This window comes from Notamacropus eugenii, chromosome 4 (assembly GCF_028372415.1).
Source record: "Notamacropus eugenii isolate mMacEug1 chromosome 4, mMacEug1.pri_v2, whole genome shotgun sequence".
In the NCBI taxonomy this organism is placed as follows: domain Eukaryota; kingdom Metazoa; phylum Chordata; class Mammalia; order Diprotodontia; family Macropodidae; genus Notamacropus; species Notamacropus eugenii.
In genome coordinates this window covers 53,668,440-53,688,268 of record NC_092875.1, presented here as the reverse complement: position 1 = coordinate 53,688,268, position 19,829 = coordinate 53,668,440, and the positions used below count along the sequence as shown (strand labels likewise).

General features: G+C 42.3%; 1 long non-coding RNA gene and 1 pseudogene across 3 annotated transcripts in view; one reads left to right on the top strand and one right to left on the bottom strand.

Moving 5' to 3' along the window:
• Positions 1-19,829, top strand: part of LOC140499509 (uncharacterized) — a 130,026-nt gene that overhangs the window by 45,281 nt on the left and 64,916 nt on the right. The gene's annotated exons all lie outside the window — the stretch shown is intronic.
• Positions 1-19,829, bottom strand: part of LOC140499507 (riboflavin kinase pseudogene) — a 38,958-nt pseudogene that overhangs the window by 431 nt on the left and 18,698 nt on the right.

The window sequence follows — 19,829 nt, the reverse complement described above, 5'->3', positions numbered from 1 at the left end:
TCAGTGAAGTGTCCAAGGTCCCTTACCTAAAGACCCCTGGTCGTTGGTATTGTCAGGCCTGTACTTTTCCTGCCTTTGTGGATAAGAAGTGACATCGGGCCAATCAAAAGAACTGCCTCCAGACATCATCTGGCTCCCTGGCAACCTGGGACCATCTCTCATAGTGTCCTTACCTCAGCGAGGTGAGATTGCACCCTGGGTAAGTACACGAACCACAACCCCTTTGCAGTAAGGGATCCAGCTGAAAAGGAAGGGAGAGAATGAGTGAACCTCTGAACAGATGTGGACTGAAGTCCCAAACAGGAGGAAGGCAAGACAGGAAGGGATGAATCTCACCAGACTTTGTAGCAGGTTTTCAGCTGCTTTGAAATTTGGGCCATCTGGCTGTTTCACCTTGCCCACAAAGTACATGTTTTTGATGGTGAATTCCATCATGAAGTAGTCCATGAGGCTGACTGCTTCCTTGAGGGAAGGACAGAAAAGCTCATGGTTGAGCCTTAGGTACACAGACTTATCAGATTCTTGATGTAGACCAGGAATGGACCTTCTAATCCCCTCAATTGACAAGTGAGGCAACAGGGAGGATTCAGTGAAGTGTCCAAGGTCCCTTACCTAAACACCCCTGGTCATTGGTGTTGTCAGGTCCGTACTCTTCCCGCCGTTGTGGATAAGAAGTGACATCGGGCCAATCAAAAGAACTGCCTCCAGACATCATCTGGCTCCCTGGCAACCTGGGACCATCTCTCTCTGTGTCCTTACCTCAAAGAGGTGAAATTGCACCCCAGGCAAGTACACGAACCACAACCCCTTTGCAGTAACGGATCCAGCTGAAAAGGAAGGGAGAAAATGAGTGAACCTCTGAACAGATGTGGACTGAAGTCCCAAACAGGAGGAAGGCAGGACAGGAAGGGACGAATCTCACCAGACTTTGTAGCAGGTTTTCAGCTGCTTTGAAATTTGGGCCATCTGGCTGTTTCATCTTTCCCACAAAGTACATGTTTTTGATGGTGAATTCCATCACGAAGTAGTCCATGAGGCTGCCTGCTTCCTTGAGGGAAGGACAGAAATGCTCATGGTTGAGCCTTGGGTACACAGACTTATAAGCTTCTGGATGTAGACCAGGAATGGGCCTTCCAATCCCCTCAATTGACAAGTGAGGAAACAGGGAGGATTCAGTGAAGTGTCCAAGGTCCCTTGCCTAAGGACCCCTGGTCGTTGGTGTTGTCAGGCCTGTACTCTTCCTGCCTTTGTGGATAAGAAGTGACATCGGGCCAATCAAAAGAACTGCCTCCAGACATCATCCGGCTCCCTGGCAACCTGGGACCATCTCTCTCTGCATCCTTACCTCAAAGAGGTGAAATTGCACCCCAGGCAAGTACACGAACCACAACCCCTTTGCAGTAAGGGATCCAGCTGAAAAGGAAGGGAGAGAATGAGTGAACCTCTGAACAGATGTGAACTGAAGTCCCAAACAGGAGGAAGGCAGGACAGGAAGGGATGAATCTCACCAGACTTTGTAGCAGGTTTTCAGCTGCTTTGAAATTTGGGCCATCTTGCCCACAAAGTACATGTTTTTGATGGTAAATTCCATCATGAAGTAGTCCATGAGGCTGCCTGCTTCCTTGAGGGAAGGACAGAAATGCTCATGGTTGAGCCGTGGGTATACAGACTTATAAGATTCTGGATGTAGACCAGGAATGGGCCTTCTAATCCCCTCAATTGACAAGTGAGGAAACAGGGAGGATTCAGTGAAGTGTCCAAGGTCCCTTACCTAAAGACCCCTGGTCGTTGGTGTTGTCAGGCCTGTACTTTTCCTGCCTTTGTGGATAAGAAGTGACATCGGGCCAATCAAAAGAACTGCCTGCAGACATCATCTGGCTCCCTGGCAACCTGGGACCATCTCTCATAGTGTCCTTACCTCAGCGAGGTGAGATTGCACCCTGGGTAAGTACACGAACCACAACCCCTTTGCAGTAAGGGATCCAGCTGAAAAGGAACGGAGAGAATGAGTGAACCTCTGAACAGATGTGGACTGAAGTCCCAAACAGGAGGAAGGCAAGACAGGAAGGGATGAATCTCACCAGACTTTGTAGCAGGTTTTCAGCCGCTTTGAAATTTGGGCCATCTGGCTGTTTCACCTTGCCCACAAAGTACATGTTTTTGATGGTGAATTCCATCATGAAGTAGTCCATGAGGCTGCTGGCTGCCTTGAGGGAAGGACAGAAACGCTCATGGTTGAGCCTTGGGTACACAGACTTATCAGATTCTGGATTTATTCCAGGAATGGACCTTCTAATCCCCTCAATTGACAAGTGAGGAAACAGAGAGGATTCAGTGAAGTGTCCAAGGTCCCTTGCCTAAGGACCCCTGGTCGTTGGTGTTGTCAGGCCTGCACTCTTCCTGCCTTTGTGGATAAGAAGTGACATCGGGCCAATCAAAAGAACTGCCTCCAGACATCATCTGGCTCCCTGGCAACCTGGGATCATCTCTCTCTGTGTCCTTACGTCAAAGAGGTGAAATTGCACCCAGGTAAGTACACGAACCACAACCCCTTTGCAGTAAGGGATCCAGCTGAAAAGGAAGGGAGAGAATGAGTTAACCTCTGAACAGATGTGGACTGAAGTCCCAAACAGGAGGAGGGCAGGACAGGAAGGGATGAATCTCACCAGTCTTTGTAGCAGGTTTTCAGCTGCTTTGAAATTTGGGCCATCTGGCTGTTTCATCTTGCCCACAAAGTACATGTTTTTGATGGTGAATTCCATCACGAAGTAGTCCATGAGGCTGCTGGCTGCCTTGAGGGAAGGACAGAAACGCTCATGGTTGAGCCTTGGGTACACAGACTTATAATATTCTGGATTTATTCCAGGAATGGAGCTTCTAATCCCCTCAATTGACAAGTGAGGAAACAGGGAGGATTCAGTGAAGTGTCCAAGGTCCCTTACCTAAAGACCCCTGGTCGTTGGTGTTGTCAGGCCCGTACTCTTCCTGCCCTTGTGGATAAGAAGTGACATCGGGCCAATCAAAAGAACTGCCTCCAGACATCATCTGGCTCCCTGGCAACCTGGGACCATCTCTCTCTGTGTCCTTACCTCAAAGAGGTGAAATTGCACCCCAGGTAAGTACACGAACCATAACCCCTTTGCAGTAAGGAATCCAGCTGAAAAGGAAGGGAGAGAATGAGTGAACCTCTGAACAGATGTGGACTGAAGTCCCAAACAGGAGGAATGTAGGACAGGAAGGGATGAATCTCACCAGACTTTGCAGCAGGTTTTCAGCTGCTTTGAAATTTGGGCCATCTGGCTGTTTCACCTTGCCCACAAAGTACATGTTTTTGATGGTGAATTCTATCATGAAGTAGTCCATGAGCCTGACTGCTTCCTTGAGGGAAGGACAGAAAAGCTCATGGTTGAGCCTTGGGTACACAAACTTAGCAGATTCTGGATGTAGACCAGGAATGGACCTTCTAATCCCCTCAATTGACAAGTGAGGAAACAGGGAGGATTCAGTGAAGTGTCCAAGGTCCCTTACCTAAACACCCCTGGTCATTGGTGTTGTCAGGTCCGTACTCTTCCCGCCGTTGTGGATAAGAAGTGACATCGGGCCAATCAAAAGAACTGCCTCCAGACATCATCTGGCTCCCTGGCAACCTGGGACCATCTCTCTCTGTGTCCTTACCTCAAAGAGGTGAAATTGCACCCCAGGCAAGTACACGAACCACAACCCCTTTGCAGTAACGGATCCAGCTGAAAAGGAAGGGAGAAAATGAGTGAACCTCTGAACAGATGTGGACTGAAGTCCCAAACAGGAGGAAGGCAGGACAGGAAGGGACGAATCTCACCAGACTTTGTAGCAGGTTTTCAGCTGCTTTGAAATTTGGGCCATCTGGCTGTTTCATCTTTCCCACAAAGTACATGTTTTTGATGGTGAATTCCATCACGAAGTAGTCCATGAGGCTGCCTGCTTCCTTGAGGGAAGGACAGAAACGCTCATGGTTGAGCCTTGGGTACACAGACTTATAAGCTTCTGGATGTAGACCAGGAATGGGCCTTCCAATCCCCTCAATTGACAAGTGAGGAAACAGGGAGGATTCAGTGAAGTGTCCAAGGTCCCTTGCCTAAGGACCCCTGGTCGTTGGTGTTGTCAGGCCTGTACTCTTCCTGCCTTTGTGGATAAGAAGTGACATCGGGCCAATCAAAAGAACTGCCTCCAGACATCATCCGGCTCCCTGGCAACCTGGGACCATCTCTCTCTGCATCCTTACCTCAAAGAGGTGAAATTGCACCCCAGGCAAGTACACGAACCACAACCCCTTTGCAGTAAGGGATCCAGCTGAAAAGGAAGGGAGAGAATGAGTGAACCTCTGAACAGATGTGAACTGAAGTCCCAAACAGGAGGAAGGCAGGACAGAAAGGGATGAATCTCACCAGACTTTGTAGCAGGTTTTCAGCTGCTTTGAAATTTGGGCCATCTTGCCCACAAAGTACATGTTTTTGATGGTAAATTCCATCATGAAGTAGTCCATGAGGCTGCCTGCTTCCTTGAGGGAAGGACAGAAATGCTCATGGTTGAGCCGTGGGTACACAGACTTATAAGATTCTGGATGTAGACCAGGAATGGGCCTTCTAATCCCCTCAATTGACAAGTGAGGAAACAGGGAGGATTCAGTGAAGTGTCCAAGGTCCCTTACCTAAAGACCCCTGGTCGTTGGTGTTGTCAGGCCTGTACTTTTCCTGCCTTTGTGGATAAGAAGTGACATCGGGCCAATCAAAAGAACTGCCTGCAGACATCATCTGGCTCCCTGGCAACCTGGGACCATCTCTCATAGTGTCCTTACCTCAGCGAGGTGAGATTGCACCCTGGGTAAGTACACGAACCACAACCCCTTTGCAGTAAGGGATCCAGCTGAAAAGGAACGGAGAGAATGAGTGAACCTCTGAACAGATGTGGACTGAAGTCCCAAACAGGAGGAAGGCAGGACAGGAAGGGATGAATCTCACCAGACTTTGTAGCAGGTTTTCAGCCGCTTTGAAATTTGGGCCATCTGGCTGTTTCACCTTGCCCACAAAGTACATGTTTTTGATGGTGAATTCCATCATGAAGTAGTCCATGAGGCTGCTGGCTGCCTTGAGGGAAGGACAGAAACGCTCATGGTTGAGCCTTGGGTACACAGACTTATCAGATTCTGGATTTATTCCAGGAATGGACCTTCTAATCCCCTCAATTGACAAGTGAGGAAACAGGGAGGATTCAGTGAAGTGTCCAAGGTCCCTTGCCTAAGGACCCCTGGTCGTTGGTGTTGTCAGGCCCGTACTCTTCCTGCCCTTGTGGATAAGAAGTGACATCGGGCCAATCAAAAGAACTGCCTCCAGACATCATCTGGCTCCCTGGCAACCTGGGACCATCTCTCTCTGTGTCCTTACCTCAAAGAGGTGAAATTGCACCCAGGTAAGTACACGAACCATAACCCCTTTGCAGTAAGGGATCCAGCTGAAAAGGAAGGGAGAGAATGAGTGAACCTCTGAACAGATGTGGACTGAAGTCCCAAACAGGAGGAATGTAGGACAGGAAGGGATGAATCTCACCAGACTTTGCAGCAGGTTTTCAGCTGCTTTGAAATTTGGGCCATCTGGCTGTTTCACCTTGCCCACAAAGTACATGTTTTTGATGGTGAATTCTATCATGAAGTAGTCCATGAGCCTGACTGCTTCCTTGAGGGAAGGACAGAAAAGCTCATGGTTGAGCCTTGGGTACACAAACTTATCAGATTCTGGATGTAGACCAGGAATGGACCTTCTAATCCCCTCAATTGACAAGTGAGGAAACAGGGAGGATTCAGTGAAGTGTCCAAGGTCCCTTACCTAAACACACCTGGTCATTGGGGTTGTCAGGCCCGTACTCTTCCTGCCATTGTGGATAAGAAGTGACATCGGGCCAATCAAAAGAACTGCCTCCAGACATCATCTGGCTCCCTGGCAATCTGGGACCATCCCTCTCTGTGTCTTTACCTCAAAGAGGTGAAATTGCACCCCAGGCAAGTACACGAACCACAACCCCTTTGCAGTAAGGGATCCAGCTGAAAAGGAAGGGAGAGAATGAGTGAACCTCTGAACAGATGTGGACTGAAGTAACAAACAGGAGGAAGGCAGGACAGGAAAGGATGAATCTCACCAGACTTTGTAGCAGGTTGTCAGCTGCTTTGAAATTTGGGCCATCTGGCTGTTTCATCTTTCCCACAAAGTACATGTTTTTGATGGTGAATTCCATCATGAAGTAGTCCATGAGGCTGCCTGCTGCCTTGAGGGAAGGACAGAAACGCTCATGGTTGAGCCTTGGGTACACAGACTTATAAGATTCTGGATGTAGACCAGGAATGGGCCTTCTAATCCCCTCAATTGACAAGTGAGGAAACGGAGGATTCAGTAAAGTGTCCAAGGTCCCTTACCTAAAGACCCCTGGTCGTTGGTGTTGTCAGGCCTGTACTTTTCCTGCCTTTGTGGATAAGAAGTGACATCGGGCCAATCAAAAGAATTGCCTCCAGACATCATCTGGCTCCCTGGCAACCTGGGACCATCTCTCTCTGTGTCCTTACCTCAAAGAGGTGAGATTGAACCCTGGGTAAGTACACGAACCACAACCCCTTTGCAGTAAGGGATCCAGCTGAAAAGGAAGGGAGAGAATGAGTGAACCTCTGAACAGATGTGGACTGAAATCCCAAACAGGAGGAAGGCAGGACAGGAAGTGATTAATCTCACCAGACTTTGTAGCTCGTTTTCAGCCCCTTTGCAATTTTCAGAATCTGGCTGTTTCGTCTTGCCTACAAAATACACATTTTCAATGTTGAACTCCATTGTGAAATTCTCCGTCCGTCTGCGGGCTCCTTTGGGGAAAGGAGAGAAACCGTCATGGTTGAGCCTTGGATACATAAGCTTATAAGATTATAGATTGAGACCAGGAATGGACCTTCTAATCCCCTCAATTGACAAGTGAGGAATCAGGGAGGATTCAGTGAAGTGTCCAAGGTCCCATACCTAGTGTTTCAGGTGAGATTTGGACCTTAGTCTTCCTGACTTTTAGAAAAATGCCCTATTCACTGGATCATGCTGCCATCCATCAACTCCCCAAGGGATACCCAACTGAAACTGATCAATTCTTTAACGCAAGGAAAACTGATCATACTGGTTCCAATTATGCATCTGTGGTAGGACCTCTCATTCCCCTCTTCCCCTCCCATGCACTACCACCACCTTCCTCTACAACTCCCATCTTCTGCACTTATAGTTAACTTTCCAAAGAAACTCTTCAATTAAAACTACACAAGAGACAGGGCAGAGACATAGGTGACCTGAACAACTGGGTGGATGGATGGACTAGAAATTTGGCTGTCACTCTGCACAGGAGAGGAGCTGAAAGGTGAAAAATATCAGGAATGAAAACCACCTTGGATAAGCTACATAAATGGGGAAAGGCACTCTGTTGGACTAGGTTACTAAACATTCCCATGTCAACTGAGGGTTCAAACACAGAGAGACCACAGGCCGTCACTTGGCTCCCTCTGTCCCTTTTCTTGGCAGAGTATGGGTTAAAATTAGATGGAGTGGATGAATCACTGCTTTCCCATGCCAGGTTATGGGTGAATAGAGAAATCAAGTCACCGAATACTCCCTGCTCAATGCTGGGGTGGAGGACTGATGAGTGATGATTGCAATTTAGAGAAAAATACAGACAGAGACTTTGAGTTAGGTGGCCCCTACGTTCCTTGGGTGCACTGCTTCTCTGCTGTTTTTACATTCCATGGGGGTGAGGATAAGGAAGGGAGAATTTGGGGCAAGCTGTTTCCTGAAAAGTAACAGTATCAGGATATATCCCAAGGGCCATGCCTTAGTGGGGCTACTCCAAAGACCCTCGGGTGGTGAAAGTTGTACTTGATGCTCTGGTGTCACTTAACTCTGTCTCCTTCAGTTCCTCATCTGAAAAATGAGCTGCAGAACCACTCTTGACTAACACAACTCCAAATGGGGTCATGAACAGTAAGACATCACTGAAAAATGACTCCACAACCACGCTAGTATTCTCTCAGATATGATGAGCAGGTTGGTTTCAGAAATATCTGGGAAAACTAAGAAATGATGCCAAGTGAAGTGAGGAGAACCAGTACAACACTATACACAGGAACACCAATACTGAAATGATGATCAGTTGTGAAAATCTTACCTACTCTAATAAATAAACTTAGACAAGATTACTGCAAAGAATCCATGATGAAACCCATCATCTACGTGCTAAGAGAGTACTCATGAACTTTGAGCGTCTATTGAGGCACACTTTTTTTCTTGCTTTTTTTTGCAACATGAACAATATAGAAATGTGTTTTCCATGACTTCCTCATGTATAGTATGTATCATATTGCTTGTCCTTTCAATGGTGTCAGACAGCATGAAAGGAGGGAGAGGATTTGGAACTCACCATTTAAGAATGACTAGGAAAAAAGAATTGTTGGATCCTCAGATCACTAATGTGAAACTCATAAGACACTGTGACAAATGTTGTCCCTGTATGTACTTTTTGTGAAGCCCCAAATTGTACTTCTCTGCTGCCCTTTGACTCCTGACATGTGTTAGAATCATTGCAAATGTCAGCATTTCACCAAATCAATGAGGAAAAGGAACTGAGTACAAGCACCAGTAGATTTTACTACAAGGGAGTGGACCACTCAAGTCCAAAAATGGCCCAAAGTAGAGGTCCAAAGAGAAAATTACCAACTGAAAGAAAATCTTCTGGCAATGTAGAGAGAGTGCTGAATCAGGAATGAGGAAGATCTGAGTGAAATGTAGCCTCAGACACTTAGTATATTGTGTCAACTTTGCAAGGGTTACTTAATCTGTGTCTGCTTCCGTTTCCTCATCTATAAAATGGGAATAAGGTTCAACTTTCCTGTGAAGCTAAAGTGAGACAATATTGATAAAGAATTCTGTAAGCCCTAAAATACTACCTATATCATCATCATCATCATCATCAACCCAGACACAATTGTCATATCCCTGCTCCAAATGTATTTTCCAAAGTCACATCAATTCCCCTTAATGTGAGGTTTCATAAGAAGTCTACTTACTTCGCAAAAAAATTCGGGTTTGTAGATTGTACTATGGGACTGGGTACTTCAGGTAGGCAGGGAGGTGGTGAGTTGAAGGAAGGTCCAAACAAGATGGTAACAGGATCATTGGGGTAGAGCTAATTTATACCCATCTGAGGGGCTGTTGCTAGGCAACTATGACACTGTTTGTAGAAGCATTATGACCATTGCTAAGGAAACCTGAAAGTCACAGCAACACTCAACTACCAGAGCAGTAGTACCCAGGCCTTCAGGGTAGATGTGCCTCATCTATCTCAGAAGACCCTTGGGTGTAGAGGGCCAGTATTGATGGCATCCAGAATGTGAGATACCATCCAGGTTTTACTTGAGATTTGGGCTAGCATGAGGGCTGACATTCCCCAGATAACTGGCTCACCATCCCACTGCTGATATGCAAGGATGAGAAAGTCCTGACTCAGCCTGTGTAGCCCGAGGTGGTCCCACTGGAGGAACCAGAGGAGGAAGCAAAAGAAGTCAACTAAAAGTGTTCTCATAGGAATAAACTTACTTGCTTGAATGTTCTCATGGGAATAATCCTGCTTGCTTGCTTGTCAAAGACTACATAAACCTTCACCCGCAGTTTAACTAATGGAAAGTTGTTCTTCACACTCCCGGCCTGGTCCGTGTCTTTTCTTCTTCCACCATCTCTCAGCCTTCACAATTGGTAGCCCCCACAGCAGGTCCACTGAACTTGGGTGTCTATCCCTGGTACTGATGCAGTGATTTCAGGTAGCTTTGTAGAAACAGAGGCAGCTGAGCTAGGGACTACTCTCCAGTGATTCAGTTGGCAGAGTGCTTGGTTATGGCTGGGTCAAGGTTAGTGTCCTGGGCCTTTCTAATGGAGGGGACAAGATAAGGCTTCTATGCCTGAGAGAGTGCCCATGGAAGCCCGAGCCTCCCCTAATATTGGAGTCCGAGTAAAGGCTGTTATGGGCTCTGCTTCACAAGTTTTAGCTGTAGTAAGAGACAATCCAGATTCTATGCCACTCTCCTGTAATATCTGGGGGATTGCTAGACTTTGAGTCTCAGATGGGTCAGCCTGGGTCACCCCAGCCAGATTTGTTCCTGACGCAAGATGCCATGGTCACCGTGGCTCACCTGGATGGAGAGCTTTTCTCTCTGGGAATCTCAACCACTGAACTTGCTCAAATGTCTCCTGAGAAAGTACTAGGTGAATCTGAAGCTTAGAATGCACAGGTCTGGAAGGCTGGTTGCCCAAGCAGCTCCATTTGAGCCTGTTTCCTTATCCATGCTGATAGAAGCTGGGACCTTTGACAATGGAAAGATAAAGGGCCCAGAAGGGTCAGTGCCCTCTGTGAGGTTAGTTTTAGCCTCCAGAGTAGATGTGCTTTGACTTTCAAACTTTTGGGTACTTGTCCATGGTGCTGAAGCAGTGATTTCCCAAAGTGTTAGGAAACCAAAGGAGCTAAGCTGGTGTCTGTTTCAGCTCATTGCTTTGTTGGTTGAGTGGACAGTGCTTGGTCAGTGCATGCTGCTCTCTCATGACTAGTGTCATGTGTCATGGGGCTTTCTGAAGGATAAAAGAAGGTGAGATAGGTCCTACTGTCTTCTGTCCCTGAGATGGCTATTTGGAAGCCTGGCTCTCCTCCAGGCCTGAGATCAGAGTGAAATGTGTTATGGTCACTCTTTGAGTGGCCTCAGTGGCAGTAAGAGACAATAGGCATTCTGGGTCACTCTCCCATGGGACTTTGGTGATGATTAAAGGACTTTGAGTTTCAGAGAGGTCAGCCTGGGGCACAGCAGCCAGACTTGACCCTAGTCCAATATGGATTCACGGCTCACTCTGGTCCCCCACTGGCCACAAGGAGGAAGGCCTTATATCACTGGGAGTCATCATGGCCTCAGAACTTTATTGGAGTCTCTGCTGGACTTAGAGGAGGAGGCCTCTTCAGCTCCACTGTTGAGGCCTAGAGGAGCTGAGGTCAAACCTTCTCTCATCCTGTCTGGAATGGTGCTTTCTGTGGTCTCTGTGCCTAAAGTGGTCAGAAGAAGCTCTGGATTCCCCTCTAAGTCTCTATGTGGGACACGATAATCACCAGGCCTGCGAGAAACAAGCCCCTAACTGTGAGAAATATGGTCACCTTAAACAACGAACAATGTTTGTTGTGAAATCAGCAAAGCTCGGGGTGGAGGCAAGAGAGCAGAGTAGACTCATATACTCTAGCACTTCCTCCAGAGCCCACAAAATACCTGTGAAAAATGCCTCCAACAAATTTGAAAGCAGCAGAACTCACCGAATGACAGAGTGAAAGAGATTTCCAGCAAAAGGTAACCTGGAAGGAAGAGAGGAAAGGTTTCTCCCATGAGATGTTGAGTGGAGCCCAGTCCTGGCCACGTGGCACAGAAACAGGACTGGAACAGGGCTCTGGAGAAGAGTCGCCACCAGCGAGGGTCCCGGATACCTCAACTCAACAACAAGAAGGAATGATTCAAAGGTCAGGGAAAAACACAAGAACATAGGAGGTTACTTCCTGGGTGATCAGGTATCCCTTGCCATCCTTTCACATGAGGAAGAGCAAGACATACTGTCAGAGGAAGTCAAGGCTTCTGCCTCCAATGTCTCTAAAATGAATAGGAAATGGAATCAGGTTATATAAGGGTTTGAAGAGAATCAGCCGTTTGCTAAAGGAGAACCAAGGAAATGCTGAGAAAAATAACACCTTTGAAAAGAGGCTGACTCAGTTGGAAAAAGAGCTCCAAAAAGCCAATGAGGAGAAGAAAGCTTTAAAAAACAGAATTAGCCAAATGCAGCAGGAGGTTCCAAAGCTCACTGAAGAAAAGAGTTCTTTCAAAATGAGAGTGGAGGACAGGGAAGCTAATGCCTATGCGATAAACCAAGAAGTTGCAAAAGAAAACCCAAAGATTGAAAAAATAGAACATAATGTGAAACATCATATTGGAAAACAACTGACCAGGACAATAGAGCCAGGATAGACAATTTACAAATTATGGTACTGGCTGAAAGCCATGATCCAAAAAAGAACCTGGACTTTATCTTTCAGGAAATTATCAAGGAAAACTGCCCTGATATTCTAAAACCAGAAAGAAAAAGAAACACTGAAAGAATCCACTAATCACCTCTTCAAAGAGCCTGAAAGAAGAAACTCCTAGGAATAGTATGGCCAAATTTCAGACTTCCCAGGTCAAGGAGAAAATACAGCAAGCTGCTAGAAAGAAACAATTTGAGGATTGTGGAAATACAATCAGGATAACACAAGATCTAGCAGCTTCTATATTAAAGGATCTCAGGGCTTAAAATATGATATTCCAGAAGTCAAAGGAATTCGGGTTAAAACCAAGAATCATCTATCCAGAAAAACTTGTCATTCTATGAAATAGAGGACTTTCAAATATTCTTGATGAAAAGACCAGAACAGAATAGAAAATCTGAATTTCAAACACAAGAATCAAGAGAAGCATGAAAAGATAAACAGGAAAGAGAAATCATAAGGGACTTACTAAAGTTAAACTGCTGACATTCCTACATGGAATAATATTTATAACTCTTCAAACTTTTCTTAGAATTTGGGTAGTTGGATGGTTTACATACATATGTAGAGACAGAAGGCACAGGGTGAGTTGAATTGGAAGGGATAATATCTAAAAAAGGAAAATTAAGGGGTGAGAGAGAGATATATTGGGAGGAGAAAGGGAGAAATGGAATGGGACAAATTATCTCTCCTAAAAAAGGCAAGAAAAAGCTTTTTCAATGGAGGAGAAAGGGGAGGGAATTGAGAGGGAAAAGTGAAGCTTACTCTCATCACATTTGATTTGAGGGATTAACATGCACACTCAATTTGGTATGAAAGGCTATCTTACACTACAAGAAAGTAGGGGAGAAAGGGATGAGTGGGGTGTGGAGTATGACAGGAAGATAAATGGGGGGAGGGAGTAATTAGAAGTAAACATTTTTGGGGAGGGTCAAAGTCCAAAGAGAGAATAGAATAAATGGGGCACAGGATAGAATGGAGGGAAATAGAGTTAGTCTTTCACAGCATGACTCTTTTGGAAGTCTTTTGCAGAATGCACATATATGGTCTATATTGAATTGCTTGCCTTCACAGTGGGGATGTGTGGGGAGGGAGGAAGGGAGAGAACTTAGAATTCAAAGATTTAGTGATGAATGTTTAGAATTGTTTTTGCATGTAACTGGGAAATAATAAATACAGGTAACATGATATAGAAATCTCTCTTGCCCTGCAAGAAAAGAGAGAAGTTGAGGATAAGGGAAGGGAGGGGTGTGATAGAAGGAAGGGTAGATTGGAAGAAACGGTAATCAAAATATATGGTGTCTTGGGGTGAGGGAGGGGAGAGATGGGGAGAAAATTGGACCTCAAAAGCTTGTGGAAATGAATGTTGAAAACTAAAAATTAATTAGTAAAAAGTAGCAGAAACTGGAGAAATAAATAAATTCTCAAAAGTCAATAGCATTTCTATATTATAATAACAAAACACAAGAGGTAATAAAAGGGAAATCCCTTTGCAAGTAACCATAAATTATATAACATATCTGGTGATCAAAAGATTTGTATAGTCTAATTAAAAAGTGTTCCTCAAAGAAATTTTTAAAAAAACCAACTTAAATACATCCACGAATATTCGGTGCTCATGGCTAGACTGTGCCAATATGTGCCAATAATAAAAGGGACAATACTATCAAAATTAATTTAAACTTTAGTGAAATATCAATCAAATTACGAATGAGATACTTTATAGAACCTGATCAAATAGTAACAAAATTCATCTGGAATAAAGGTCATCTAAAATATCAAAGGAAATCATTAAAAGACGTAGGGGTGAAAGGTATGTGTGTGTACATCCTTCATTGCTGAAGAAGGCCATGCCATCAGAGAAATAATGACATGACTTGCACTTGACTTTGTTTTGAGTGAGGGAGGGCTGTGCAGGTCACTAGCCTCACTTCTCCTCAAGAGCTATCTGAATCCAGTGACCAGATATTCATCAGGATGACTGGAGATGATCCAGAATGAGGCAATTGGGCTTAAGTGACTTGCCCAAGGTCACACAGTTAGTGAATGTCAAGTGTCTGAGGTGAGATTTGAACTCAGGTCGTCCTGACTCCTGCACTGGTGCTCTATCCACTGCACCACCTAACTCCCCCTAGGGGTGAAAGGAGAATAGTACTTCTAGACCTGACACTATATCACAAAGCAGCACTCATCACAGCCATCTGTTCTTAGTTGAAGGATAGGTCAGTGGAACAAACTAGACAAGGGAGATTCAGAAATACTAGAATTCAATAACCCAATGATTCATAAAATAGAAATCAGAGATGACATAGAAAAATTTCCTGATTGGATTATTTATTATTATTATTAATTTTATTAATTTTCAGGATTCTACAATCACTACCTTATAACTTAGATTTTTCCCCCTCCAACCCCTGTGCTTTTTCCCTCCCTCCCTGAGATAGCATACAATTTTATATAGGTTCTACACACACATTCCTATTAAATACATTTTCACTATAGTCATGCTGTGTAGAAGAATCAAAATGAATGGGAGAAATCATATAACAAACCAAAATGTAATACAAAAGGATATGATTTGTTACATTCTGCTACTGAATTCTGTAGTTCTTTCTCTGGATGTGGAAAAACTTTTGCCTAATAAAACCTTTGGGGATTTTTTTAAGTCCTTGTATTGCAATGAAGTTCCAAGTCTACCAGAAAAAACTCTCGCACACTGTGATTGTTGCTGTACAGGATTCATGCTGCTCCTTTCACTCAGCATCACATCATATCAATCTTTCCAGGTCTCTCTGAAGTCATCCTGTTCATCATTTCTTATACCACAATAGTATTCCATTATATTCATCTACCATAATTTATTCAGCTATTCCCCAATTGATGGGCATCCCCTTGATTTTCAGTTTTTGGCCACCACAAATAGTGCTGCTCTAAGTATTTTTGTATATGTGGGACCCTTTCCCATTTTTATGATGTCTTGGGGATACAGTTCTTGAAGCAATGTTGCTAGGTCAAAGGGTATGAAGATTTTTTGTAGTCTTTTGGGCACAGTTCCAAATCGCTCTCCAGAATGGTTGGATCAGCTCACAGCTCCACCAGCAATGAATTAGATTTCCAACTCTCCCACATCCTCTCCAACACTCATCATCTTCCTGTTCTGTCATGTTTGTCAATCCAATAGGAGTGATGTGGTACCTCAGAGCTGTTTTGATTTGCATCTCTCTAATCAATAGTGATTTAGAGCATTTTTTCATGTGATTATAGATATCTTTAATTTCTTCCTCTGAAAATTGCCTCTTCATATCCTTTGACCATTTATCAATTGAAGAATGCCTTAAGTTTTTTTACATTTGACTCAATTCCCTATATGTTTTAGAAATGAGGCCTTTATCACAGACACTAGCTGCAAAAATTCTTTCCCAGTTATCCGCATCCCTCCAAATCTTGGTTGCATTGGGTTTAGTTGTGCAAAAACTTTTCAGGTTACTGTAATCAAAATTATCCATCTTGCATTTCGTAATGCTTGCTCTTTAGTTAAAAACTCTTCCCTTCTCCATAAATCTGATAAATACACTATTCTTTCCTCTACCAATTTGTCCATAGTATCAACCTTTATACCTAGATTGTGTACCCATGTGGACTTAATTCTTGTGTACAGTGTCTATGCCTAGTTCCTGCCACACTCATCCAGTTTTCCCAGCAATTTTTGTCGAACAGTGAGTTCTTATCCCAGAAGCTGGGGTCCTTGGGTTTATCAAACAGTAGATTGCTATATTCATTGCCTACTGTGTCTTGAGTACCTAGCATATTCCACTATCTATGCTTCTGTTTCTTAGCCAGTACCAGGTGGTTTTGATAATTGCTGCTTTATAATACAAAGTAAGATCTGGTAGAGCTAGGCCACTTCCCCTAGCATTTTTTTTTTCATTAGTCCCTTTGATATTCTGGACCTTTTGTTTTTCCAGATGAATTTTGTTATTATTTTTTCCAGCTCTAGAAAATAATTATCTGATAGTTTGATTGGTATGGCACGAAATAAGCAAATTAATTTAGGTAGAATTGTCATTTTTATTCTATTGGCTCAGCCTACTTGAGAGCAACTGATGTTTTTCCGCTCACATAGATCTGACTTTATTTGTGTGAAAAGTGTCTTGCAATTGTGTTCATATAGTCCCTGGGCTTGTTTTGGCAGGTAAACTTCCAAATATTTTATGGTGTCTACCCTAGTTTCAAATGGCGTTTCTCTTTCTATCTCTTGCTGTTGGGTTTTGTTACTAATATATAGAAATGCAGAAGATTTGTGTGGGTTTATTTTGTAACCTGCAACTTTGCCAGAATTGTTGATTATTTCAAATAACTTTTTACTTGAATCTCTGGAATTCTCTAAGTATGTCATCCTATCATCTGCAAAGAGTGATAACTTAGTTTCTTCCTTGCCTGTTCTAATTCCTTCAATTTCTTTATCTTCTTTAATTGCTACAGCTAACATTTCTAGTACCCTATTGAATAACAGTGGTGATAATGGACATCCTTGTTTCACCCCTGACTTTATTGAAAATTCATCTAGCTTATCTCAATTGCATATAATACTTGCTCAAGGTTTTAGGTAGATACTTTTTATTATTTTATGGATAGTTCCCTTTATCCCTATGCTCTCCAGTGTTTTTAATAGGAATGGGTGCTGTATTTTGTCAAAAGCTTTTTCTGCATCTATTGAGATAATAAAGTTGATTCTGTTAGTTTTGTTGTTGATATGATCAGTAATGCTAATAGTTTTCCTATTATTGAATCATCCCTGCGTTCCTGATATGAATCCTACCTGATCATAATGCATTATTCTCATTTGAAGTTGCTGTATTCTTTTTGCTAAAATCTTATTTAAAATTTTAGCATCTATATTCATTAGAGAAAGTACTCTACAATTTTCTTTCTCTGTTTTGGTTCTTTCTGGATTAGGTACCAAAACCATATGTGTATCATAAAAAATATTTGGAAGAACTCCTTCTTCCCTAATTTTCCCAAATAGTCTATACAATATTGGAATTAGCTTTTCTTTAGGTGTTTGATAGAATTCACTTGCAAATCCATCTGGTCCTCGAAGGTGACTGAAGGAAGGAAGGGAAGACTGTGGGAGGTGGTGGTCAAAAGTTAAAACTCTGTTGAGGAGGGGAAGGGAGACGAGAATTAAAAGCACAAATGGTGGAAAAGAGGATGGAGGGAAAGATGCAGAATGCAATCATAACTGTGAATGTCAATGGAATGAACTCTCCCATAAAACAGGGACAGATAACACAATAGATTAAAAGCCATAATGCAACAATACGTTGTTGACAAGAAACACATTTGAAACGGGGGGAACACACAGGGTGAATGTGTACTGTGTATATATTGTGCTTCAGATGATGCAAGAAAAGCAGGGGTAACAATCCTAATCTCAGACGAAGCAAAAGCAGAAATAGATCTAATCAAAACAGGTAAGGAAGGAAACCACATCCTGCTAAAAGACACCATAGACAGTGAAGCACTATCATTACTAAACATGTATGCTCCAAGTGGTATAGCATCCAAATACTTAAGAGGAGGGGTTGGGGGAGTTGCAGCAAGAAATAGACAGCAAAATTATACCAGTGGGGGACCTCAACCTCCCCCTCCCTGAACTTGATATATCTAACCTTAAAATAAACAAGAAAGAAGTTAAGAAGGTGAACAAAACTCTGGACAAGGTAGACATGATAGATCTCTGGAGAAAACTGAATGGGGATAGAAAGGAACATACCTTTTTCTCAGCAGTACATGGCACATATACAAAAACTGACCATGTTCCAGGGCAAAAAAACCTCACCATCCAATGCGAAAGGCAGAGATAGCCAATGCATCCTTCTCAGATCATAATACAATAAAAATTATGTGTAATAAAAGGCCATGGAAAGATAAACCAAAAATTAATTGGAAATTAAATAATCTAATCCTAAAAAAGAAGAGGGTTAAACAACAAATCATAGAAACAATCCACAACTTCATTCAAGAGAATGACAATAAGGAGACAACCTACCAAATCTTATGGGATACTGCAAAGGCAGCTCTTAGAGGAAATTTTATATCTTGCAATGCCTACATGAATAAAATAGAGAAAGAGGGGATCAATGACTGGAGCATGCAGCTGAAAAATCTTGAAAAAGAACAAATTGAAAATCCCCCCAAAAATACCGAATTTGAAATACTGAAAACCAAAGGAGAGATTAATATAACTGAAATTAATAAAATTATTGAACTAATAAATAAAACTAATAGTTGGTTTTATGAAAAAACTAATAAAATTGATAAATCTTTGGTCAATTGTATTAAACAAAGAAAGAAGAAAACCACATTACAAATATCAAAAATGAAAGGGGTGAACTCATCTTCAATGATGAGGAAATTAAAACAATAACTAGAAATTAGTTTGTCCAACTTTATGCCCATAAATTCGACAATATATAAAAGATGGATGAGTATTTTAAAACATATAAATTGCGTAAATTAACAGAAGAGGAATTTGAATACTTAAACAATCCCATCTCAGAAAAAGAAATTGAACAAGCCATGAATGAACTCCCTAGGAAAAAATATCCTGATTTGATTCTTACAAAACTACTGATAAAACTGTAAAATAATTTGAGAGAAATTAGGCTTAGACCAACAGGTTACATCATGTACCACAATAAATTCTAAATGCATATAAGACTTTAATATTAAAGACCTTAATATAAAATAAGAATAGAATCTGATCATATGCCTCTCTCACAGCTATTGGTAAGATATGTATTCTTAACCAAACCAAAAGAGATAGAGGCAGGTACAAAAGATAAGATACATAGCTTTGATTACGTGAAACTGAAATGCTTCTGCATAGATAGCATTAAATGTATCTAGCATTAGAAGGAAGATGATCAAATGAGAAAAAATCTTTTTATCACATTTCTTTGATAAGGGTTTGGTATCCAAGATATACAAACTATCCACATGTGTATATGTATATGTATTTGTCTGTATGCATTTATGCATATAGGACTAACAGAAGGAAGAAATATACAGCTAGATAAAAGCAGGAGAGAAAAAGGAACTCCTAAAACCCTAAAGAGAAACTTGTAATGAACAGGAAGAAAGGAGCAGGAGTGAGGAGAAGAGAGCTAGTGGAAACAGAGTTACATTCAAAAACAAAAGACTAAAGTAACTGAAGAAGCATAATACTGTGTTTATAGTAAAAGATGGAATTTTAAAGTCAAAAGCTTCTACATGGGTAACATTAATGCACCAACAAGAAGAAGGAAAGAAGTCAAATGGGAAAGAATTCTTATTAAATTTCCTCAATAAGAATTTGATAGCCAGGATATATCTATACACATATATACATATTTGATATATATGTACATATGTGTGTATGTTATATAGATAGACATATACATTTGGTGTATATATGTGCATATATGTACTCATGCATGTACATATACATATCTATATATATGTGTATGTCTCACACACACACACACACACACACGTATATATGACTAACAGCCATTCCCCAATAAATAAGTGGTAAAAGCATAGGAACAAATATTTCTAAAAAAAACTTGCAAAGTATTCACAACCACATAGAAATGCTCCAAATCACTAATAAGAAAAATTATACAAAAAAAGATTCCTAAGGT